The sequence below is a fragment of the Typopeltis vanoorti genome, chromosome 9 (genome assembly GCF_054136105.1).
Source record: "Typopeltis vanoorti isolate ZY-2024b chromosome 9, IOZ_Tvanoo_1.0, whole genome shotgun sequence".
Classification (NCBI taxonomy): domain Eukaryota; kingdom Metazoa; phylum Arthropoda; class Arachnida; order Uropygi; family Thelyphonidae; genus Typopeltis; species Typopeltis vanoorti.
Genome location: NC_143557.1, coordinates 37665547 through 37693365, shown reverse-complemented (window position 1 = coordinate 37693365; position 27819 = coordinate 37665547). Strand labels below are relative to the sequence as shown.

The 27819-nt window shown below is 36.5% G+C and overlaps 1 protein-coding gene and 1 long non-coding RNA gene across 2 annotated transcripts in view; one reads left to right on the top strand and one right to left on the bottom strand.

Annotated features, from left to right (window-relative positions):
• The window catches only part of LOC150102978 (uncharacterized), a 215204-nt gene that overhangs the window by 28471 nt on the left and 158914 nt on the right, over positions 1-27819 (bottom strand). The window contains exon 3 of the mRNA XM_090398032.1: positions 27305-27368. The gene's annotated coding sequence lies outside the window, so the exon portion shown is untranslated. The remainder of the gene's footprint in view (positions 1-27304; positions 27369-27819) is intronic.
• On the top strand, positions 146-27783 carry LOC150102979 (uncharacterized). The gene is made up of 3 exons (XR_016548821.1): positions 146-552; positions 27289-27391; positions 27519-27783. It is a non-coding gene; the product is annotated as an uncharacterized LOC150102979 (long non-coding RNA).

Below are 27819 nucleotides of genomic sequence, written 5' to 3'. Positions count from 1 at the left end.
CGTCAATGGCAAGATATTGTATTGAACGGAGAGAAGGAATTGACATAAACAGAGCACGAGAAACATTTTTGGCAGGAAAATAGAAGGGAGTATATAAGCTAAGAGCAGAGAAAACCGGGGCTCTTTTCTTTATCAGGACGAACCACTCAGGGATAGGAGAGCATTTTAGTATAGCACAGGCAGACGAGGAAAATACGGAGTAGCAGAAAAGGAATGCAAAGGATTGTGTAACTAGAACTTTAGTGCTGTAATTAAGCTATTAAATTACTGGGAAAGTATTAAGCAACTGAGAATAATTCTAGAAGTTAAAGAATTACTGCGTGTTCCATTAGTTCCATGGAACTTTAACAGAGTGCTGTATTAATCAAATAGTGTTAAGGAAGGAATGAGCATTTTCATTTATCCAAATACGTCCATACATGTAAAGTGCAACCATTAAAAGTTCAGTTATCATTGAGAAGATTTATTCTAATTAGTGCTGCCATAGTGTGCGAAATAAATACAGTTAGTAAGTGTGCCCATAGTGAAATTGATGAGCAAAGGATTTACCCGGTAAGAACTGTCCATTTATGTGTTACCTCAGTGCAGAAATATATGTGTGATTCCTCCTGTTATTCCCCACATTAAAAATAACATTTTTTGCTGAAATCAACCGGAGTAAGAAGTATGAAAGTGAATACTTGTGAAGCAGTTGTTGCCACCATTAATGTATTTGAGACTTTGCTGACTGTGTGATAATAGTAAAAATTGTTATTAAGAGATTTTGTGATATTGAACTCTATTAGAAGTTAATTCAATGCTGTGAAAGCTGTAAGTTTGACAGCAGAGTGATCATAGATTGAATCTATAAGATGTTGTGACCTGTATGCTAAGATATTTATATTATTTTCTTATCAGAGTTGAACTTAAGTGTACATTATATGACCCTGAATTAAATGTCTTGTTTTATTGATTTTAAATTGTGTTTGCCTGAATCTTGGTTATTGCACCGTTCATAAAATTATCGGACCTAGCGAGAGCCTTAAAATTAAGAGATAAACTCGGCCTGTATAAGAAATAGTTACTATAAAAAAATTAGTTATTGGTTGGTTCCACTATATTCCAATAGACTAATCTAGATATAGAGTGGCGCAGTCTAAAAATATAAATTTCTCTATATTAAAATTAGTAATCAACCAGCAACTAATTACTTGTTTAAAAACTAAGTTAAAACAAGATGGCGGATCGAATACAAGGAAGAAGTACGATCCAACAGTAGTATTGTAACATCACCTAAAGACAGCACTGATGTCTTGGCTTAATTCTTTTCTTCCAACTCCTACATAATAACCATGGCAATTACCTTCTTCCTTGCCTACAAACATTGCATTTCATGCCTCCTGTGACCTTCTGCCAGCTTTCTGGCAGAAGGTCACACGAAAAATCTTGAATATTCAGATACCACAAAGGCAGCTGGACCTGATGGATTCCCACCTATCATGCACAAAAGATATGTTCCTGAACTAACACCTGTTCTCTATCATCTATTCAATAAACTGTACTCAGCTGGCATCGATCCTTCAGCATGGAAGAAAGCTAATGTCAAAAATTTAATGGGAAGTGAAACAGCACTAGAAAAGGATTAAAAATAGTAGTTAATTCTTCCAATATTTTGTTTCAGTTACAGGCATCATCAGGAAGTACAATATGAGATTTGTAACACACAAAAAAGAAGCAGAGATGAAAAACTAGAATCCTAACTAGGTGGGGCTCTCCTCTATGGACACATGTAGGCAGCCTAGGATGTAAATTGGGATCTTTAAGTAATGTTTCCATATTTTCGGAAGTTTTATTTAACCATATTTATTCAAATTAGACTGATTTTTGAGAGTAGCAGAAGATTCTAAAAACATTCTTTTTTCTTCTAAATTTACTGTGATAAAACATGGTCTTTTTCCAGTTGGTTCTGTGAGCTGTATTCAAAGCATGGTCTGCAAGGCTAGACTAGACTGATCATAGCCATGACTGCAGATGTATTTTTTATGTTCTTCCATTCGGATGGTAGTTGATCTTCCTGTCTGTCCATAGTAGGCCAACTTGCAGGAAGGAACTCTGTATACACCAGAACTAAGAGGGGAGAGAGTTTGCCTTTAGTGGAGCAGTAAGGGTAACTAGTTTTAAGAGGGACTTGAAAGTGGTGCAAAGATTGCATTCATTAAGGATTCTGGATATTTTTGCTGATGTGCCTCAGATATAGGGGATGGTGATAGCATTACTAAAATCTTTCTGAAAGTCATGGATTGGGGAAGGATTGATTATTTTTTTTTGATACTGTGGGAACCATAACCATTAGATAAGAAAGTGTGATGTATATGAATGAGTTCTGCTGCTAGAGAGGTCTCATTGGAACAATAGGTTATTGGTTAGTATTTTAATGGCATCATACTGTTGGGGGGGGGGAGTGATGGGGAAGTTTGCGAATGTGTCTACCTGTGTGAATGGGTTTCCTGTATACTGAAAATGACAGGTTACCATTAGCTAGGTGGGTAACTAAGGTGTCTACAAAGCTAGACTAGTATTAGTTTCCTTTTCCATTGTAAATTGGATTCTAGGGTGAAGATCATTGATGTGACAGAGAAAAGTGTCCAATGTGTCTGGGCCATGAGACCAAATAGAAAACACATCATCAACATATCTTAATCAGATAGAAGGTTTGAGAGGAACTGAGTCAAGAGATTGTTATAAAAAAATTGGCAAGGTCAGCACAAGAGGGAAGATCCTCTCTCTGTTTATGAATTTTGTTCTTCCAAGAGAAATAATAGAGTGGATACAAAGGAAAAGTAGTCCATGATATTAAGAGGAAAAACTTTTTCTAAAAGCAATAAGGTATCATTTAAGGGAATGTTGGTAAACAATGAGGTGATGTCAAAGCTCACTAGGATATCAGTATCATTAACAATTAGATTTTCAACAGAACTTTTAAAATGGGAAGTTTATTTTTTTTAGGAATGATGTGGTACAACCAGTTGGGGGGGGGGAAGAGAATTTGCTAACTGTTTGGATAATTTATAGCAGGGAGAATTAGGTAGTATCTGCTATGGGTCTTATTGGGTTTATGAACTTTAGGTAAGCCAGATAGTGGGGGGGGGGTACAGCAACTGAAAGGTTTATGTTTTTTTGTGATGTCAGGAGGCCAGGAAGAAACATTTTTTTTTGAGTAGGCTTTTTAATTTCTTGATGTGCAGGATCATAATCTAAAGATCTATAGGTGAGTGGCCTCTAAGAATGATATCCATTTGTTTATTGTATTCACTGCTGCTGATGATAATGGTAGCAATTCCCTTGTCAGACCTGGTGATGATTATGCTATTGTCTTTATGTAGTTTATTGAGAGCATTGAGGTGGCAGGAAGAATAGACTTCATTTAGGAGGCAACGATCTAGAAAGTGAACTTGCAACATTAAGCCTAATGCTATCTCAGAAGCTAAGTTACAGATACTGCTTTTGATGTTGAACATTAAGAGAGGCCAAAAGTTTAACAACATTAACATCTAAACAGAACATTGTTTACAGTTAGTGTATCTGTCTCCTAAAGGCACATTTCATTACAGTCAACGCTCTGTGGCACAATCTATCCAAGACAAAGAACTTGACCCCCCCCCCTCTGTTCCTGATATTCCTAGCATTTGTGTACAGACGCTACAATTATCTTCAGCCTTCTTTGTATACTTCTCTGTATACCCTGCTTGGTTCTGCTGGACAACTTGCAGATCTTTATTCATATCCAATGCCTTACTTATGCAGATTTCTTTGCACATACCTAATAAATCTAAATCTAATAAGCACACAATTGTCATCACACTTAACTCCCTGGAAATGCACATTCATATCATTATCACAATTACATAACTTAGCTATTCTTAGTCGAAATGCTTTAGACTATCCCTGTTATATAACTGCTTTTTCTGTCAAACAGACTCCACACATGCAAAAATTCACAACCATTTCTTCTCCACAGCCTGTGCATTTAATAATTTGCTATTATATTCCCTTTAATCAATCTCTTTAATTCAGTACTTATTATATTTTGATAACAGACTAACATTTTCACTCCTTTACTCCTCAATTCAGCAATCCTTTCATATATCACAAGTTATTTATGCCCATGTGAAATACCACCTCTTTTGTTTTTTGTTTCTGTATAGCATTTGTTACATTTTTGATTTTTGTTCTAGGAAACCTGAAGTAGTAACAAAGCCATTAATGGCAATCTGTATAACTGAATCACTGTACCATATAGCATCCTTTTTTAATATTCAACCTTACTTACCTGATAATTGTTATTCAATGGTATTTTGCATGCTCCAGTACTTCACTTTCATTTTGCTGCTTATTTTTTTTTATCCTTCCCATGCTTCTCTAAACACTTCAGCTTTTTCCAAGTCCCATGCCATCTCTATCTAATAATCTGAATTAGCCTTGATATTTCATAAGCTAATTTACTTTTAATATCCTCATTTGTTCAGTAGGGCAAGCCTTCATTAGACTTCAGTATCTGGATTGGCCTTTGTTTATTGTTGCTTCTGCTCTACTGTTCTTATGTGTTTTGCTAATATAGAAGAACCGAAAGAAAAATGAATAGGAGAATAGTCAGAAGAGTGAGTGTGAAGATGACTGAAAAAAGGAAAAATGAACATAAAATGGAGAAGTGGAAGTGAGCCTGACTGTTAGAGTAGAAGAAAGCTTGACCAATGGAACAACAGCAGGAATGATTTCTGGAATGCAAAAATTGAAGAATGAAATGATTATTATTATTATTATTAGATACCTCCAGGGAGTCCAAGGACTCATCGAGGGAGGGCACCTACTCTACATCTCTGTCTCCACTACTCAATCCACCAACTGACTGCAACTACACCAATGCCATCTACTGCCAACCAACACCACTAGTATTTCCACAGACACTCACAAACATCCATGCCCACAGCAGGATTCGAACCCGCAGCCTTTTGGCTGGAGAGCAGATACACTAACCACTCGGTCAGCCAGGCTGGCACGGTGTGAAATAAGATGAGGCATGTACAAAATGAAATCAGACATATAGTGGATATGAACGGAAGCGTATAAAAGAATAAAATGAAAGACAGTAGAGAAAAAAAGTAGCAAATGACTCACGAGTAGCACTAAATGGAGATTCTATTATATAAGGAGTGGTGGATGAGAGGATGCATGTGGTCTGTTTTCCAGCAGGGAGTATAAACAGGGTGATTGAAGCACTGGATATGAGAAGTATGCATGTGAGGAAGGAAATGGTTGTGGTTGGAACAAATGATTTGGTGGGTGGAGAATGCTAGGATGGATATCAGGAGATTATTGAGGAGTGAAAGACAACAGTGTGGCAGGAAGAGTAATTTGTGTACTGCCCAGGTATGACAATGATGAATCTTGAATGGAATGTTAGTGGAAATGTGTGAAGAGAAAGGGGTGCAGTTTATGAATGTGAAGGATGAGTTTGCGGTATTAATGGAATTGTATTAGAGTGATGCACTGCATTTGAATGGTTTTGGAATATGTCATCTTGAAAGAATGCTGCTGGGAAGAAGCATAATGAGTGATATGAGCAAGGTACCAGCAAAGTTAGAGATGATGTATATGAGCAGGAGTGGATCAGGTGAGACTGATGTGATTGTGAATGGAGATGATAATGTGAAAAAAGGAATTCAAGTTGAACAAGAAAACAGGATGGGCCAAGGAGATCAAGGGGATACAATGTGAGAAGAGTGGATTCAACAATATCAACTTCTTGATATGTACCCTCAGTGGGCATTCAGGTTACTATGACAGCATTACATGATTAAGTTTATATTATTATTGATCTCCTATCAAAATTTTCCTCGAAATTAGTCTATTACTTGTGGGCATTTCAATACTGTCATATCTAACATTTCGTGCATCTAAGGCACTTCTGACTGAATCAATCCACCTTGGTCAAACACCTGTTTTGCTAACCTTTCTTCACCCATTCTATTTAAGTATCCATACCACCTTAGATTAAGAATAAAATTAAGGTTAAGAATAAGGAGAGTGGATTCCGTCTGAAAGCAACAATGAATACATGTATGGGGCTAGTCAGCATAGGAATAGAATGGTCTGGAAATAAGGGAAATGAAATTGTTGATTGAGTTTATTTGGCTGAAAACAGTGGGAATAAGTGAAACAAGGCTGGATGAGACTGATAGCTCGACAGGAATAGGAATGGGAGGATATGAAGTTTTTCATGTGGATAGCAAAGGATGGAAGGTTGGGGGGGGAGTGTTGATGATGGCAGGCAATTATGCCCAGACAAGGGGAGGGGAAAAGTGGCACTAGTTTGGAAGCAGTGTGGGGAAGAAGTTGACAGAATGAGATATTTGTTGGGTATTGCCACAGACCAGGGAGTGTGGAGAGTGGAGACAAATAAATGTATAGGCAGCTTGCCTTAGTGAGCAGGATGATCATTATGGTTAATTTCAATTACAGCAATATTGATTGGAATGAAAAGATAGCATTTGGGAATAAGGAGAATGACTTTCTCAAGTTCTTAAGGGACAAAAAACCTTAGGAAATATGAAACAGAGGACAAGGGAGGGTTAAGAGTCTTAGATTTGATTATATCATCAGAGGATATGATTGTGAATAGAGTGTCACATCTTCCCCAGCTGGTGAGAGTGACCATGAAGTGATCACCTGGGTTGTAGCCAGTCATATGAGAACTTCTGTGAAGAAGAGATATATGCAGAACTACACGATTATTAAAAACTACAAGATTATTAAAAATCTTAAGAGAACAACTGGAGGGCTTTAGTGTGGAAAGAGGATTTGAGTGGAAAGGAGACAGATGCTGCTTGGGCACTGATTAAGAGCTAATTATAAAGCAGCAGTGTCCGAGTGTCTTCCAAAGGAGAAAAGCCTAAATAAGGTAGGAGTAAAATGGATGAATGAAGAGATTAAGCATGAAATCTGGAAGAAGAAGAAGTCACTGATGAGACAACACAAGATGAATGTTTGTAATAATCAGTTGCATGAAGGGTACAAAAGAGGACAACTTATTTGGTAAAGACAGCAAAAGTGAGAAGAAATTAGCCAATCAAGCTACTGAAAATTCTAGTGGGTTCTTTCGATATGTGGCAAGTAGAAGAAAAAATGACTATCAGAGAAAGAGGATGCTAGCTGATGACACTAGCAGATTGGTAACTGATGCAGAAGATATCTCAAGACTGGTTCACTCACTACAATTCTATCAATACATTCCACTCTCACTATCCTTCATGCAAAATATCTCTTTCTCATTGAGACTCATATAGCAGTTTCTTGAATGATCTGTTGGAAGTTTTTTCTCTTGGTTATACTATAAATTAAAGATACTAAGAAATTATATACTTGGTTTAATCCTTTATCCAAGTGTAAGCAAATAAACTTTGCACTTGAAGTATTTTCAAGACTGGGGCAGCTTGTGGTAAAGGTGGTATGACTTCACATCACTTGCCATAGTATCCCATAATGCAAAGCACATCTCCTTGCATTAACTTAAACCTTAGTATCACCTCTGATTCTGGCTCCCACCGAAGAGATCTCAAAAAGGTCGAAACCAGTCTGGGTAGTGACCCTCCACATAATGCATAACATTATACATGTCCGCAAGGAGATGTGCTTTGCATTATGGGATACTAAGGCAAGTGATGTGAAGTCATACCACCTTTACCACAAGTTGCCCCAGTCCTGAAAATACTTCAGGTGCAAACTTTGTTTGCTTACACTTGGATAAAGGATTAAGCCAAGTATATAATTTCTTGGCATCTTTAATTCCTTCCACATCTATTTGATAAGCCCCTCTCACCATGCTCTCAATCTCAATGATTCCACTTCTCATATCTATAAAGCTCTGTAAACCACATTTTCTCAATCTTTTCTTATACTAAATGTGCTACAATTCTGATATCAACTCATTTACTTGCTTCAGGATATTCTCAATGTTTCTTTATATCTCTGCTATTCAGATACAAGATACATGTATGGTAAGCTATTCAACGCCTTTATACAATGGCACAATTGTGTTCTTTTATCATCCTTCTTGATATGACAAAAATCCTCAGAGTGATTTGGGGGGGGGGGGGAGAGCATTCAGCAATTTATCCATCGTTACAGTTTTCTGATCTCTTACTTCTTGGCATACAGTTCTACAAATATTGTATATTGAATTCCATTTTCTCAGGCCAAAAATAGCAGAAATTTCCACTTAGCAATATTATGCTTACATTCCCACATATTAGCTTGCAAAATTTCATTAGCTTATTGAAACAGTCTATTGAAAGTTTCTTGAAATGAAAAGGGATATTAGCATGGGTTTTTCAAGAATGTGCAAGGGAATTGGCAATACCTCTAACTAGGCTCTTTAATTTAAGTCTCAGCACTGGTAGAATTCCAAGGGAGTGGAAAGAGGGCAAAATAATTCCCTTGCATAAGGGAGGTTCTACGACTGCAGTAGCAAATTACAAATCAATCAGTATCTCAGCAATGTGGTAAAAGCACTGGAAAAATTGGTCAAAAAGAGAATTCAAAAATGGGTGGATAAAATATGATACTGTATTAGGGGAAATATGACTTTGTGAAGGGTTGGTCATGCCTTAGTAATTTACTACCTTTTTTTTTATAATAGAGTAAGAGCTGAGTTGGATAAAGAAAATGGCTACATGATGATTCTACTGGCTTTCACAAAGGCATTTGACATAATACCACATGGAACTCTGTTATGCAAATTAGAACAAATGGGGATGGATATGAACTAGTTATGTGGATAAGAGGGTGGCTGCTGGATAGATATCAAAAAGTGGTATATAGAGGAATGAAATCAAAACAAGTGACTACTGGTGTGCAGCAGCAAGGTTTTGTATTTACATTACATACATAAATGATATAGAAAATAAATTGAAAGGAAATATTCAGTTGTTCACTGATAATGCAAAATTAGAGTAATGGTTAATCAAGGTGATGTGGAGAGCTTGAAGGATGATTTAAATAGGATGTCAGTATGGGCAAAAGATAATGGGTATCAGTTTAATGTGAAGAAATGTAAAGTTATGCATTTTGGGATAAACAAATTACAAGATGTGTACCACATTGATGAAAGTGTACTTCTGGAAATAGATGAAGCTAGAAATTTAGGGGTTGTGGTAGACAGAGAGTCAAAGTTTAGAGGGCATATTGCTAAGGTAGCCCATAAGATTACTTGGCTATTAAAGAAAACACTAACAAGTAGAGATAATGAAGTTGCTATTCCTCTTCATAAGGCATTGATACATCCACATCTGGATTACTGTGCTCAAATCCGGTCTCCTGGGTTTCTTAAGGAGGAGGAAGCAGTGGAGAAAATTCGGAGGTTAGCAACCAAGATGGTGATTGGTCTGTGGAATGTTCCCTATGAGAATAGTTTGAGGGCGTGTGGATTGCAGAAGTCGGTTGAAAGTAGGAAGAGAGATGATAGAAACATTTAAGCCTCTTAAAGAGTTTTATGGGATTGATGCAGGGGAAATGTTTCAGCACTCAGCTAGAAGAGCCAGAACAAGAGGTCATCCCTGGAAGTTGAATAAAGATATGGTTAGTAAAGGTGCAAGGACTAGATTTTTTGCTTGGAGAGTTGAGAATGAGTGGAATGGGTTGGCAGAGTCAGTTGTGAGTGCTCTGTCTGTTCACATGTTCAAGGAGATGATAGACTGTATGGATAGTTTGGATCTACCATGATGAGTCTGGACTCCCTACCCATACAATAATAATAATAACAACGACAGCAATCTGGAATTCACTGATATTATCTTTTCTAATTTTGTCATCTGCAAAAAAAAAAAATTAAATATCTCCTTTCAAGTTTTGCATAATTCAGTTATACTATCAACACATAAAAGAGTAGCAGCAGCAGACTAGGACAGAATTCTGTAGTGTACTACCTGTTGTCACCATTTCCTTTCTTTTAAGATCTCCACCCCATAACACAAATTGATGATCAGCCAGCCATCTCTAAACTTAGATAACCAACTATTCATTACTCATTCACCTTAATCTCAGTATCAATTTGTAATATGGTATTTTATCAAATGCCTTTAAAAATTTGAATTTGCTACATATGCACTCCACTTTCCAATGTAGAAATTGTGGGATACTTGAATACTTATTTTAAGGATACTTGTGACATAAAGATTGAATAATATAAGCACGTAAGCATAAGAAAGATATTTCGGTCTGAAAATTGCACACTATCTTCAATGGCACTACAAGAACAGTTTTAAAAAATACAAAAAAAAAAAAATAATAAATAGTATATTATATACAAGTATATAATGAGTATATACTTGTATATCATATACTAGCAATAGATCATTTAAAAAATAGAACAAGCGATGTTACTTTAATACTTAGTGATGTTATATGACTAAAAGTATTAAAGGGAATATTATTAAGCAGAGACATGATTGAAATAAAGATATTAATTAATAATATTAAATAACATAAAATTAATATGAATTAATGAGTTATCCTGATTAGACTTTCCCAGATTTTTGATACAGATATACATCGTCCTAACCTGAATCAGAATGACTGTATATCTGTATCAAAAATCTGGGAAAGTCTAATCAGGATAACTCATTAATATTAATTTTATGTTATTTAATATTATTAATTAATATTTTTATTTCAATCACGTCTCTGCTTAATAATATTCCCTTTAATACGTAGTGATATAACATCACGCGGCTTGTTCTATTTTCAAATGATCTATTGTTAGTATTCCACCTTGTATTTTTTAAAACTGTTCTTGTAGTGCCACTGAAGATGGTCTGCAATTTTCAGACCGAAATATTTGGCTAATTAAATATCTTTCTTGTGTTTACGTGCTTATATTATTGATGAAATATATAGTAAACATTTTCCTTTATACTGCCTACTGCTGCTGTGAATACAACATTATCTCCAGCAACTTTTCCCATCACTGCAATCTCTCTCTTCATCATAATCAAAATTTTTTCAACTATTTCATATACACCTAATAAATTTTTTTAACAAAAGAATCAGTTCACTTTTGTTCTACTTCTTATGTTCTCAAGTTTTGGCTGAATCATTAAAATTAACTTTGTTTTTAACTATTATGAAAAGGATTTAATTTAGACAGTAGATGATTTCTGAAACCACTACCATGCTGACTGGAAGTCTGCTTTAAAAAAAAGTATCCTGTTTAGTCTTTAGTCCTTGGCCCATCTCCACAGTATTAAAAATATATAACAGGTTTATAACTTTTTGTAGATGGGAGGTACATAAAAAAATTAGATGCATATCATCAATTCACATACTGAAGAGAATTTTCACTATCACTGCTGTTTATTGAGAAATACTCTCAGTTATTTGTAAGAAATCCTTAAGAACTGTATTGGCACATTGACTGATTTTTCTAACCATTTACCGTGCAGTTGAGAACTGTTTGTGTAATTTGTGTATGCCCAAACATGCTCAAAATACTAAGCCAACATGACAGCCTACCCTCCACTCATGGTGTTACTGTATGATATACACGTATATACTGAGTATATACTTGTATATAATATTAGGAATATATTAAATATAATACAGCCACCTCTGTCTAATACCAGCTAACTTCACTTCCTGATAAAGGTTCTTTGTGTCCTAGACAGGATTAGAACTTAGGTTTTTTCCAACCAAAGGGCACCTTGAAAGCAAATGATGCTATGGATGCTTAACTATACTATTTATTATGCATATAATCCCATGAAGAAACATTATGTGATACTGCATGAAACAAGAGAGAGAAACACATTAAGTACACATTACTTCAATCATGGATCAAAATTTGAATGCTCTCATATGGTGCAAAAGTGATGTTTCTGAGCACTTTTTTTTTGCTTAAAAAAAAGAATAAAAAAAAACCATTTACATTTTTTTTAACCCAACCTGGCACTTTGTCAAAGCCTTTAGATGGAAAATTTCATCACTCAATGAGACCAACTTGTAATGACTATAGAAATGATCAGTCTAATGAGTCACGTTCTCAAAATGTTTCTGAAAATAATTCAAAAAAGAATATACAGAAAATGTGAAGACGCTATCAGTGATGCCCAATTCGGTTTTAGAAATGGTTTGGGAACAAGAGAAGCTCTTTTCTGTTCTCAAATCTTATTCCAAAGATGTATTGACCAAAACAAGGAAATGTTCATTTGCTTCATCGACTTTGAGAAAGCATTTGACAAAGTCCAACATGCTAAAATGATTGCACTATTAAAGAGAATTGGATTAGATGGTAAAGACATCAGGATCATTCAAAACTTATATTGGAACAAAAAGGCATCTGTTCAAGTTGATGACATTATTACAGACTCCATTATCATCAAACAAGGAGTAAGGCAAGGATGTGTGCTGTCACCTCTTCTTTTTAACATATACTCAAAAACCATATTTCAAAAAGTCTTAAAAGGAAGAAAGGAAGGGATTAATGTAAATGGTGAAATCATCAGTAACATCCAATATGCTGATGACACAGCTCTTCTGGCTGACAATATTCAGGATCTTTAAAATCTTCTGGAACTAGTGAATGAAGACAGTGAAAAAATGGGATTAAAAATAAATATCACCAAAACTAATTTCATGGTCATAAGCAAGAAACCAATTCTTAATTCAACATTTTATTTAAATGGAAAACAAATAGAAAGAGTGGTAAAGTTTAAATAACTCGGATGCTGGTTAAATGAAGATTGCACAGAAATAAAAGTTAGAATTGAAATTGCAAGAAAAAATTTTCTCTTGATGAAATCAACACTGTGTAACTGCAGTTTAAATTATGCATGGTTAAATGCTATGTATGGTCTGTACTGCTGTACGGTGCAGAAACTTGGACCTTGAAGACAACAGCAATAAAAAGACTTGAAGCTTTTGAGATGTGGTTATACAGATGAATGTTAAAAATCCCATGGACAGCAAAAATGTTCAATCAGGAAGTACTGGAACAAATGGGGAAATCACGTGAACTTTTAGATACCATAAAAAGAAGGAAAACTGCATATCTTGGTAACCTACTTCATAATGAAAAATATAAGATACTCCAATTGATTATAAAAGGGAAGATAAATGGAAGAAGAGGACAAGGAAGATGAAGAAAATCTGGGCTGTCAGACAGTGGACTGGCATGAACTCTGAGAGACTGCTCAGAGTGGCTGAGGATCACTCAAAATTTGCCAAGATGGTCGCCGACTTCCGATAGGAGATGACACTCAAAGAAGAAGAAGATTAAAACCATCAATTTGCTTGCTAAAGACAAAGTGGCATGTTTATTAACAGGGTACCTGAATTACCTAACCTGAATTAGTCAAGTTCATGCACTATGACTTTACAACCTTTTGTGAGTAGGTGGAAATTGTTGTTAACACAAAAAATATGTTTTGCTGCAGAACAGTAAAATAGGCCTACAACATGAAGGGCATTACATGTGTTATTCTCTGTTAGCTAACTATATATTTATTTATTTACTATTACTAGTAACATCTGACCTCAATGGAGTCAGAGACTCATCGTGGAAGGTACACACTTTTGCACACAAAGCTCATCCAACTGTGCCTTAACTGATTAAATGCATCTACATTCACAACACACTCAGGCAATGCATTCCACTCACAAACCACTTTCCATGTAAAGAACCTTTCCTCACTTCTGCGCTCACACCCTCCTTATACGGTTTCCAGGGATGGCTTCTTGTTCTACCCCCCCTCCAATTCTATGAAAAATTTCTTCCATGTCAACCTGATAACAACCCCTGACTAGTTTATATGTCTCAATCATACCCCCTCCTCTTCCTCCTATTCATGAGGCTTTGTAATTTACATTCTCTCAATCTGTCCTCGTACTCCACATTCCAAAGACCACTGACAACCTTTGTGAATCTTTTCTGCACCCTTTCTAACATATCCTCGTCAGCATGAAAACCTGTACACAGATTTGGCCCGGTGACCAAATCTGCGTACAGTAATCCATGAGGCCTGAACAAGGCCTTATACAACAGCATCATAACCTCATTATTTCTGCATGTCAGGGTCCTCCACATGATTGCCATTATCTGACGTGACATCTTCACAACTCGTGCAATGTGGCACCTGAATTTTAGGTCCTTGTCCACCACCAATCCCAGATTTCTCATCTCCTCTACTTCCTTTAAAGTTTCCCCACCAAGAGCATACTTTGCATCCCATTGTTGTTTATCAAATTTTAAAACTTTACACTTTGCAACACTGAACTGACAGTTCCATTTACCTGCCCATTAACACAATCTATTCATGTCCTCATGTAAGGCGATAACATCTGCTTGACTCTGCATTGCTCTTCCCAATTTTGCATCATCTGCAAATAGTTGCATATCATCACTTAAATCCATCTCAATATCATTAATATACAAATTGAACAACAATGGTCCCAAAACTGACCCTTGGGGGCACAACACTAGTGACTTTCCTCTTTCGGGATACTGCACCCCATATACAACCTTCTGATACCTATCTGAACAGCCAGTCACTGAATCCAACTCAGAAGTCTGTTATCCAATCCCATCCATTTCAATTTATTTAACAGCTTGTCGTATGACAGCCTATCAAAAGCTTTTGCAAAATCCAAGTATACCAATGTATATTCATCTCCCCTGTCCAAGGCATTTGTCACCTTGTTATAGTACATAAGTAAGTTAGTAAAATATGATCTCCCTTTAACAAATCCATGCTGATAACCACAGAGAATACTGCTGTTATTGACCATTTTTGTATCCTACTTCTCACCAATCTCTCTCTCTCTCTCTTGCACCTTGACCACAATTCCAGACATACAAATTGGCCTATAATTTGTAGCTACAGCCATGCAGTAGAACAATTTACCTTTTTTCCACTTCCTTAGAACCTGTGCTGTTGTACGACTCCTATTAAACAGGTATGCCAATGCTACTGCCAATTCCCTGGAACATTCCTTTAAGACAAGTGGTGATATATCGTCAAATCCTATCGCCTTATTGATTTCCTTATTTATTTCCTCAAATACCTCCTGCTCACTACAATTAAGCCATCCTCTCCTACACATAAGTTTCCCATGATACCTCCATGGTAAAGTATGGAGGTATAAAAGTTTTGCAGTGGCTACATTGGCATAATTCAGAGGGCCTGGTCAGAGAGTTGAATTGCCGATGTTTGGAATAGAGATCTCATAGTATCCATCTATAAAAAAAGGAATAAAACTGAATGTGAGAATTACAGAGGAATTGCTCTATCCAGGTAAGATTTATGCAAGCATACTTGAAAAGAGGTTGAGAAAGATTGTGGAAGAGAAACTTGAAGAAGAACAAGCTGGGTTCAGGCAAAATAGAGGTTGTCAAGATCAGATTTTCACTTTAAGACAAATCTGATGAGAAATCATGGGAATGTGACAATGATCTGTACTTAAGCTTGCAGATATGGAAAAGGCATACAACAAGGTGCCCAGAGAAAAGTTTTTGAAAATACTACAATTATATGGGGTGAATGGAACATTATACAGAGCAATACATAGTCTATATTTAAGTTGTCAGTCAGCAGTTAAAATTGAAGGAAACAAAAGAAGATAGTTTGATGTAAAATCAGAGGTAAGACAAGGATGCACATTATCTCCAATTTTATTCATCATCTATATGGATCGCATTGTGAAAGAAAGTGGCATCAAGCCTGATGTTAGAATTGGAGATGTCAAACTTAATTCTTTGCTTTATGCAGATGATATTGTATTCCTAGTGCAAGTCTCCAGGATTCTCTAACTAAATTGAATAACAGCTGTAACAAATTTGGCATGAAAATCAACAAGAAAAAAACCAAAAGTATGAAAATGGGCAGGAGTACAGAAAACTTCAGCTGCATTCTGAATAGAAATCCTATAGAGCAAGTAAAATATTTCAATATTTGGGCACAGTTTCTAGTGAAGATGGCAGGTTAAATCTGGAAATAGACAATAGAATAAACAAAGCTGGTATAGTAGATAGCCAGCTGACCACCATACCAGCTTTGTTTATTCAATTGTCTATTTCCAGATTTAACCTGCCATCTTCACTAGAAACTGTGCCCAAATACTTGAAATATTTTACTTGCTCTATAGGATTTCTATAATAAATCTATATGGAATAAGAGAGAAAACAGTCAAAACACCAAACTAGCACTTTCAAGACAATGTTCAAATCAATTTTAAGTTATTGATCTGGAGAGTTGGGTTAGAAATAAAGCACTTGATCAGAGACTAAATACCACAGATATGAGAGTTCTGAGAAAAATTAGGGGAGTGAACTGATGATATCAATGGCAGAATCATATTAAAAATGAAGATATTAGAAAGGAAACTGACATTGTTAGCAATTCAGAATGTGTCAGTAGAGCTAATCTAAGATAGTATGGCCACTTAAAAAGAATGGGTGAAGAAAGGTTAGCAAAACAGGTGTCTGATGGCAGGAAAGAGACCCAGAGGAAGACAAAGAACAAAGGTCTATGTGGTTCGATTCAGTCAAAAGTGGAATATAGATATGACAATATTTGAGTGCTCACAAGTAATAGACAGATTTGGAGGAAAATTGTTGATAGGAGATTAATCACAATGTAAACTTAATCATGTAATGTTGTCATTGTAACTCGAGTGCTCCTTGGGGGGTACCTATCAGGAAATTGATGATGATAATGTGTTTCTCATGATTTCATCCTGATGAGGATGAAACACCCTGATAAATTGATCACTGAATACCTCTCAACATGTCTTCTGCAGCAGTTAGCATTCTACCATTTTTCATCCATTTACATCATCTTACAATGATCATTCTTCCTTCTACTTGTGACATATCTAAAAAAACTCTCTAGGGTTTTTCTTTGCCTGATTTGCTAATTTCTGCTCATACTGCACTTTTGTTATCCTCACTGAGTCACTCTCCTGGCTAGTTCTTTACACTCTTCATGTAACGGATTATTACTATTATTTATCTTGTACTGCCTCTAAAGTGCCTTATTCTTCCAGATTTTATGCTTAAGCCCCTCATTCATCCATTTTACACCTACCTTATTCAACCTTCTAATCTTCAGAATACATTCACATACTGATGCTGTCATGTATCTCTTTGTCAGTTCTCAAGAGCATTTATTTCCTTACCACTCAACTCTTCATTCAATGCTATAGCTCCAAGCTCTAATAAGCTGGTCATAATTGCCAGCCTTGTACTTCCACATATATCCTTTCTAATAAGCTGGTCATAATTGCCAGCCTTGTACTTCCACATATATCCTTTCCTCACAGAAGTCTGCATATGGCTAGCCACAACCAATGTGATCACATCATGATCGCTCTCACAAACTGGAAGGAAGTGTGAAACCCCACTCACAATTACATCTTCTGATGAAATGATCAGATCCAAAACTCTCGATCCTCGTGTGCCCTCCTTTACATGCTGACTGAGATAGTTGTCTCTCAAGAACTCAAGAAATTCATTTTCCTTATTTCTAAATGCTATCCCTTCATTCCAATCTATATTGCCATAATTAAAAGTACCCATAATAATTACCTATTCTTTAACTGGTAATTAGTTTATGGAATTAACAACGCATATAAAGTATATTAATTAAAGATAACTTTAATAAATAACTTCTATATTTCGGCAACGTCACGCTGCTATCTTCAGGAACATAAAGATATGGTATGTGCACGCAGGCACTAACAAAAGCAAATGAGGAAGAAAGCAAGAAACTAATATTGTTCCTAAAGTCCTAATGGTGCCCTCTGGCAGGCTAATTTGGTCGTCTTGGCAGTTGGGCTGAAGTTCTCAAAATGTAAGTCTCCCAAATTTGGGGTAGTTTCATGCACCGAAATTTGTTGCGGTTAGGAACGTTTTTTAGAGCTGCTGATGATTCCCTGAATAATCTTTGGTATTTAAACTTGCTGGGGTGTATTATTTTTGTTTTCTTCCAACGAATTCTATGGTGGGTATCTAAGGCATGGTCTGCCAGCCTAGAGCGGCTGTACTGGTGAAACCGGATGTAGTCTTTATGTTCTGAAATCCTGATATTTGTTGTTCTGCCTGTTTGGCCAAAGTAGGACAATTTGCAGCTGCAAGGGACCTGGTATACACCAGGTAGGTATAGGGGAAGTGGTTGGTCTTTGGTAGAGCGGATAAGGGATGCCAACTTTTTATATGGTCTGTAACAAGAAGTAAGGTCATATTTTCTGAGGATATTGGTTATTTTCTCAGAGGTGCCCTGGATGTAGAGGATGGTGATAGATTTGGTGTAATCTTTATTGTGGAGGGGAGGGGTTGTGGTTTACTGGTTTTAGTATTTTTTGGATTTTTTGGGGGTTATAGCCATTGGCTAAGAAAGTGTTGTGGATGTGGTTTAGTTCAGTAGTTAGGGCCTTGTCATCTGAGCAGATTAATTTTGCCCTGTTATATAGTGTTTTTATAACCCCATATTGTTGTGAGGGGGGATGGTAGATTGCTGATGAATGTATCTGCCAGTATTGGTGGGTTTTCTGTAAACAGAGAAAACCAAAGATCCATCAAGCTGGCGGGTGATTAAAGTGTCTAGGAAGGGAAGAGTGTTGTTTTCCTCTTTTTCTAAGGTGAACTGGACTCTGGGGTGTTGGTTGTTTAAGTGTGTTAGGAATGCTATGTTTCGTTACGTGGATGATGTGTTCGCTATTTGGCCACATGGCTCAGACTCACTCCACTCCTTCCTAACACACTTAAACAACCAACACCCCAGAGTCCAGTTCACCTTAGAAAAAGAGGAAAACAACACTCTTCCCTTCCTAGACACTTTAATCACCCGCCAGCTTGATGGATCTTTGGTTTTCTCTGTTTACAGAAAACCCACCAATACTGGCAGATACATTCATCAGCAATCTACCATCCCCCCTCACAACAATATGGGGTTATAAAAACACTATATAACAGGGCAAAATTAATCTGCTCAGATGACAAGGCCCTAACTACTGAACTAAACCACATCCACAACACTTTCTTAGCCAATGGCTATAACCCCCAAAAAATCCAAAAAATACTAAAACCAGTAAACCACAACCCCTCCCCTCCACAATAAAGATTACACCAAATCTATCACCATCCTCTACATACAGGGCACCTCTGAGAAAATAACCAATATCCTCAGAAAATATGACCTTACTTCTTGTTACAGACCATATAAAAAGTTGGCATCCCTTATCCGCTCTACCAAAGACCAACCACTTCCCCTATACCTACCTGGTGTATACCAGGTCCCTTGCAGCTGCAAATTGTCCTACTTTGGCCAAACAGGCAGAACAACAAATATCAGGATTTCAGAACATAAAGACTACATCCGGTTTCACCAGTACAGCCGCTCTGGGCTGGCAGACCATGCCTTAGATACCACCATAGAATTCGTTGGAAGAAAACAAAAATAATACACCCCAGCAAGTTTAAATACCAAAGATTATTCAGGGAATCATCAGCAGCTCTAAAAAACGTTCCTAACCGCAACAAATTTGGGTGCATGAAACCACCCCAAATTTGGGAGACTTACATTTTGAGAACTTCAGCCCAACTGCCAAGACGACCAAATTAGCCTGCCAGAGGGCACCATTAGGACTTTAGGAACAATATTAGTTTCTTGCTTTCTTCCTCATTTGCTTTTGTTAGTGCCTGCGTGCACATACCACATCTTTATGTTCCTGAAGATAGCAGCGTGACGTTGCCAAAATATAGAAGTTATTTATTAAAGTTATCTTTAATTAATATACTTTATATGCGTTGTTAATTCCGTAAACTAATTACCAGTTATGTATGACCAACGTATAAGCCTTGCTACTAGAAATACCTATTCCTTGTTTACTAACTCGAGTTGCTTATACATTTCTTCATCACCTCCCTCCACATTCTTTGGACTATAGCAACATCCAACAAAATATCTCTTCCTGTCAATCTCCACCTCACACCACACTGCCTCAAAAACTATAGCTGCTATTTCTCTCTTTCATGTCTACCTTAAGTGGATATAATTCCACTACTATCAACAACAGCAGCACTCCACCTCTTCTTGTCCTTTCTATCCTTGCAAAAAACATTGTACCATTCCATTTCTGTTCCCATTAGGATATTATCTTCATCAACTATGTTTCACTTATTCCAGTGATTCTGGGGCAAATAAACTCAATCAGTGAAACCATTTCATCTCCCTTATTTCTGATACTTCTGGCATTTGTAAACAAATGTTCACTTTTAACTCTATAACCAGTCCTACCCAAGCCATTTGTTAGTTATGATTTCCCCACCACACCAGCCCTTGCCCAATCACCTTCATCACCACTTACCACATATATCTTCTCAATCTCAACTTCCCTACCCAAATCTTGATCTATTCCAATTCTGTGCTGATCATCTGTTCACCAGGGCTCCCCCCCCCCATTTCACTATTCCTCTTGCATTCCCATTCTCTCTTCATCTCACACTACTACTACTGTTTCCATTGCCAAGCACTTCTGTCTTTTCAATGCCACTATCCTGAACTCTTGTTTGCGTCACACACTGTACTTCCACCTAGCAACACCTTCTCCAGTACACTCGCTCCAAGCCATTCAAATGCAATCTGTCATGTCTGTACAATTTATTTATATTTTATTTTATGCAAAAATAAACTTGGAGTATAATCTTAAAGCAGTGTTTTCTGTAGTATGCCTTCGGATCTGGCAAGTATCTCTTTTAATGAGTAAATGGTAAATTTGTTAAATTATCATTCAGTCATCCTAACTTTGCCAGCAAATGGTAGCCTCTCTGTGGTAACCTGAGATAGTGAAAGTTACATGCTGAAGATTACTCAAGTATCAAGGCATTTTGTTCATCCCAAGTGAGAATTTTTTTTTCAGCTTCACACATGAGCAGTTCCAAGACCTATGACAAGTCAGTTCCACGTGTGGTAAGTAGTCCAAAAGAAGTTAATGTGAACACCTGGGAGTTGTAATCATTGGGGAAAATAGCATAAGGAATATGTTCCAGAGAGTATGGGTGTATGGAATGAGGCAGAGGATGAAAAGTTGGTTCAGTGAATTAGGAGTTGAACTGTATATAGTTGTTGATGAGTAGCTACTCATGTTCATATATGATTAGAGGAAAGTGGAAGGATGGTAATGCCCATGGAAATATCTACAGAAAAGACATAATGCAGAAACAGTGTCGATAAGAAAGTGAATGGAGGGAGTCAGTGAGTGAAAGGGTCAGAAATGAGTAATTCACATTAATTAAGTGAATTACTCATTTCTGAATACAATCAAGCATTCTGAGGAAGGCCACGTGTACACTATCCGAAAAGTGGGAACAGTATTCTAATGTCAGACAGATTGCAGATTTATACAGTGTTAGAAGTTGAACAGGAGAAAAGTTCTGTTTGGAATGAAAAAGAATACCAAGCCTCTTAGAAGCTGCAAATGCTATAGACCTGATATGATTATGACAGAATAGGTTAGATGTGAAATTTAATCCCCAAATAGAAAAATGATCATGGCTGGTAAAAAAGAATATTGTCAAAAGTGAGGGAGAGTGAAGCGTTTTCTTTCTGGAGAAGAGATAGCACTGTGTTTTGGTGGCATTAAAATTCACCATATGGTCCTCATCCCTTACGAGAATGGAGGAGATCAGTGTTAATGGTATTGGTTAGAGAAAATCATGAAACATTAATTACTTGAGTGCTACAAGGTTTCAAAAATGAAAAAAAGAGGAGTGAAGAATACTGTCATCAGCAAAACTATGAACAGAATTGCATGTCAGAGAGAGAGAGAGAGAACATCATCGATGTGTAGGATAAAGCCTGAGACATTGGGGTACACTGGCATTGACTGAATAATCAGATGAATGGAAACCATCCACCATGATCCACAATGAATGACTGGATAGGAAGCTAGCTATCCATTCACAAAAGAAAGGATGAATACCATAAGAAGGCCTTGGAAATATTAACAGTGACCATGTGAATTTCTCAGAACTTTAGCATGGCCTGCATTCAAAGGTAGGTGAGGTTGGCCAGGAAAATGAGAATGATGTGTGTCACAATATGGCTTATCATGAAATGCTGGAATTCTTCATCTTTTTCAGACAGTGTCTTTAGGTCTTGTATGGCTCTGGATTGTTGTTTATAACTGTGGACATATAAGAAATAGTTCCAGCCAGCAATAAATGTATTCAAAGAAGTGTTTATATAATGGTCATAACCTTTCACTACTGAAATAGTACCTTCAGTGACTTAAAAGGCCAGCAAACCCAATTTTTCAGGTATCTCCAAGATTAGTGGTAAATTGAAAAACAAGGTTATAATTGGCTGGCCTGGTTGGTCAAGTGGTTAGTGCATCCGCTTTCCAAACAACAGGTCGTGGGTTTGAATTTCATCGCCCAGTGTGAGACCACTGCCCTACTTATTGGAAGCCTAAAGTGGCTCGAGAAAAATATCTATGTTTGGTCTCTAGAGCAGGGTTTCCAGACTATGTAAAAATAAAAACTTACAAAAACATATATAAAATTGACAAAAAAAAATGACAACAAAAAAATCCTTAGCATATCCACAGTACGAAATGTGCTACAGATTTATAATAACCTTTCATGGGTAGGAACCACACATAAAAAACTAATTATACTTGTACATAAAATAAGAGACTCGAGATACAATTTCAACTTACCAGGCCAACTCGTAGCAAACTCTCGTAAAGAAAAAATTCATTCTTTAAAAAAAAAAAAAAAAGTTGAAATTGAAATTAGCATATGTGTTTAAATGCCAAAATGCTATTTAAACACAGTGTAAAAACCACTGACTTGGCTTACATTGGAGACTGGCTGTCTGATAGGTATCAGCAGGTGGTGTATGGGGGTGATATCTCAGAAGAGGCAAGTGACTAGCAGTATACACCAGGGATCTCGGTCGGGGCCCATTGTTTAATTTGTATGTAAATGATAATGGAAAGAGCTTAAATAGGTGATATACAGTTCTTTACAGATGATGCAAAGTTGGGGAGATTAAATAGTGATATACAGTTGTTTACAAATGATGCAAAGTTGGGGAGATTTATGAGAAGTAGCTGTTGTAGATGTTGTGGCTTTGCAAGAGGACCTAAATAGACTGCCTGAATGGGTGAGGGTGCGTGTGGGGCAGATGTCAGTTTAATGTTACAAAGTGTAAGATTTTAAAGTTTGGGTAACAAAGATATGATGCAGAGTATATGATTGGTGGGGATATTTTAGAGGTGGAGAAGGAGATGAAACATTTGGGGTTAATAGTGGATAGGGACCTTGAAATTTCATGGACATCTTGCTAAAATTGCAAGAACAACACAGTGCATGGTCCCCACAGGGGAGGGGATGACAGGGCTCTATCCTGGGGGCCTGGAATTAGGGGGCCCATCTTGTCAGGTCGGCCAGTTAAGTGAGACTAACAAAAGACAAAAAGAAACTTTATAAAATATGAATAAATATGTGCCAAGAGGAACTACTAGCTTTTGCAATCATTTCCAGCCATTATCCATCTTTTCAGACTTATGGTCACTCTTCTGAACTTCCCATTCGAAAGGATTTACTTTAGTTTGGCTTTCATTTGTCCATCTTGCTTTCTATGCACAACATCGTTTCAATGCCATCGCTGCACCGACGTTACCGGCACACTACCCTACCAGTGCCTATGGTGCGTATGCTATGGATGCTGAGAGAATTTTATTTTATTCGTAAAAGAGAAAGCTTTATTTGATAGTTTTAGTTGGTTAAGTTGAGCTCAAGAAACTGAAAATTTTCTACAAGAATCTTTATTTGAGAAGAATTTGTCTTATTTGAATTAAAATTTTGCTAGTTAGTAAGTAAAAGAAAATATAAAGCTTTTTTAGTTATGATTTTTTTTTATATGAAACAAACTTAATTACTATTTCTTTTCAGACCATACAAATTTGAGATATTAAAAATATTTAAATAAATTGCTCTCAAGTAAGCAAAGACGTTCCAGTTAAAATAAATAAAATCCCAATGTCTGATTCAAAGTAGAAACAAAAGTCCGTAGCTCAGAAGAGGAAATTTAAATCTGAGAGAGAATCGAAAGCATCGTGAGGCCGTCAATTCATAACCAAATTTTTCAAATCTGAAAACGAAAAGGAACATAGTTCGACGATTGCCATTCACAAGGCTACAACAATGCCGCAAACATGTGAGGAAAAATAAGCGGCATAAAAACTCTCATTTTCCAAAATCAACCCAGATGTTATAACGTTTTTTGGGAATATAGAGAGCTTCTACTCGTTCTTTGCTCACAGACCTGCATGCTGGGAAGTACTGAAAAAACACATACCACCATCTCTTCAAAGTCTTTCAGAAACAAGGTGGAGTGAAAGAATTCAAGCTATGCACCCAATTGTTAAACATTATCCCAGTGTACTTGCTATGTTAGATGTCATTCTCAGAGAGATGTATATAGAATTAACTCCTTCAACACTGAACAATTAAAGGCTTGAAAAACTATTTCAGATCTTATAAAGGTATGCTAATGATAATGTTTTGTTACAAAATATTAGCAAATATTGACAATAACATTATTATACAAAGTAAAGGAATATCTCTTAAGGTCGGGTCCGCACTTATAAGAGAATTAGTGCAAGAGATACAACACTTACGTGAGTCATGCGAAAGTGTTGTCCAAGAAGCAAAAGTAGTTGCTGAAGCAATCAGTGTGCAACCTCAATTTTGTGAAAATTGAGAAACTACTGCAGAACCTGAACAAGAGTCATGCGAAAGTGTTGTCCAAGAAGCAAAAGTAGTTGCTGAAGCAATCAGTGTGCAACCTCAATTTTGTGAAAATTGAGAAACTACTGCAGAACCTGAACAAGATTTCAAAATTTTTGTAATTTATCCAGTATTGGATTTCATTATGAATGATTTAAAAACAAGGTTTGAAGCAGCAGATAATATATGTGAATTATTCTCACCTATTTTAAATTTCCACAACTTGGACGACGGTCCAATTTTGCTTATCGCAAAAGCAGCAAAACTTGTGAATATGTATAAAAAAGATCTGTCAGAAGAGTTACTGAATGATATTCTTCACCTTAAAAGTATTCATAAGATAGTTTTTGGCACAGAAACAAGTCTGGTGAGACTTCTGAACACAATTTATGACAAAAACCTGCAAGGTATATTTGCCAATATCTGCCTCGCCATTAAACTATTTTGCACAATACCGGTTACTGTTTCTTCAGCTGAGAGATCATTCAGCAGACTGGCCAATTCATTGAAAATATGGCAAAGAAGCACAAGTAGCCAAGAACAACTTAATCACCTAGCATCGAAAATGATTTGGCTAAGCGAGTTGATTTTACTGACATTATTGATAAATTTGCATCGACAACAGCTAGAAAATATACTTTGAAGTAATTTTGAATATTATTATTAGTTTGTATAATAATAAAATGCAGATGTAGATGTTAGTAGTTTTTTAAATAAATATTACTTTTGTGTTATCATTTAAACTAATTGATCCTAAACCCTGTAGACTGTATAGCAATGCATTGTCCTTAACCTGAGCGACAGGTAGGTGGCCTGCCAAAAATCCTGGTCTGGGGGCCATGACACAGCAGATTATGGGAATGATGCAGAAAACACTGACATGTAAAAGTAAGGATGTTTTGATTCCATTGTACAAGGTTTTGATCAGTCATATATAGATTACTATGCACAGATTTATTCGCCAAGTTTTCAAAAGGATGATGAGAGATGTTAGAGAGGGTTTAGAGACAATTGACTAAGTTGGTTTTTGGTCTCTGGAATGTGGAATATGACGACAGATTGAGAGAATTCAAATTACAGAGCCTAGTGGATAGAAGGAAAAGGGGGGGGGAGACACGATCGAAATGCATAAGTTGGTAAGGGATAATTATCAGATTAGCATGGATGAGATTTTTCATAGAATATCTGGAGACAGGGCTGAGAGGCCGTTCCTTGGAAGTTGTATAAGGTGGATGTGAGCAAGGGAGTGAGAAGTAGATATTTTGCATGGAGAGTGGTGAGTGATTGGAATGCATTGCCTGAGAGTGTGGTGAGTGCAGGGACAGTGAATGCATTTAAGTCAAGGCATGATGAGCTGTGCATGCGAGAGTGAGACCTCTGACGATGAGTCTCTTGACTCCATGAAGGTCTGTTGATAATAACAGTAAATAAATAAATAAAATAATTTACAGACATGCCCAAAATTATTATTATTATGCAAGCACTTCCATGGAATCTGAAGACAATGCAGGAGGGCCACATAGCATGTTTCAAGTAACTCACATTTCACTTATTCATCACTCTCCAAAAATAACATCTAACCTCACTCTTGTAATGACATTTTTAAATAATTTCCAAAGGTTGTCCTTGTTCTCATTCCTCTTGTCACATATTAAAATATATATGTATATATTATAAAAATTGTGTAAATGCATTTCAACACAAAAGCTGTCATACACATGATGATGCGAGGTGGAGTTATGAAGGTCTTTTCACGCAGTGTGACATACGTTTTTTTTTAAATATTAATATCAAATAGACATGAGAACCACTGATTCAACTTATATAAAATCTGCTAATGCCATTTATTACCTATAGGAAGTAGGCAAGGCCATTTTAGCCCTACATTTGAAGACTGAGGGGATGGGACAGTTCAATCTCTACCAGTAGCCAATCAGAGATAGCTGGCCCAAGACTATTACTGGCAACTGGTGAAGAGAGATAAACAAGTGTCACCATCTTGTAGTCCCTAATCCTAATGCAGTATATGATTATCTGAAACAGTGTGAGGTCTACTCAATTTTCTTGAGCTTACAGGATGAAAACCCAAGTTTCCAGGAGGAAAAAACCTGATTTCCAGTGCCTGAGATCAACTAACACTGGAACTGGTCAAGAAAGGGTTAGAAAAAGTTGCTCTAGTCAGCAACTTGATTTGAACTCAGAACAGTTTACTTCAGTCATCCTAGCGTTATGGATGCAAATGTCCCTTCTACAGAGTTACACAAGCCTTCACTTATATACCAAACTTGCCTCATAATTAATTCATAATTTTAACTTAATTTATAGTAGTCTATATAGTACCCAAGTAACAACAGATATAAAATTTCAGCTAGTAATTTATGTATGCTATAGAGCAGTATATGTTTCCCCTCCCAATTCAAATCAAGTTTATGTAGCGGGATATTATTGTCTTTCCTACTCATTACTAGCTCAATGCAATCTTACCTGGAAAAAGAATATGTTAATTACTCCAGATCATGCAGAGAAGGGAGGATACTTACAAGAAGACCTGTGGAAACAAAGGAGGTATTGGTAAGTTTTTAGCCTAAATCATTAAATTCCATCATTATATTTATGACTATATTTTTTTTTCTCATTTTTACTCAAATATGTACAATAATTTTTTAAAGTTTGTTATTTTATTTTTCTTCCAACCTAGTTTTACTCAACCAATTACAAGAATAGTGCACAGCATTCCAGAAATAAGGAAGTAGTTGTTCTATTGCATGCAGCCAAAGTCAGACCACATCCAAACAAACTGGTTTATTATTTGGATATATGAAAATGAAGCGATACTGGAAAAGTTTGAAGATGAATTCAGTCATATCAGGACAGACTGAGGGAAATGTGAATTTTAAAATGATGGTAAGAAGAAATATAGCATGATTTGACATTTAATTGCTGAAAGAAGCTCCTTGCATTAATACTAAGATCATATGAAAGAGGGAGTACGAACACAA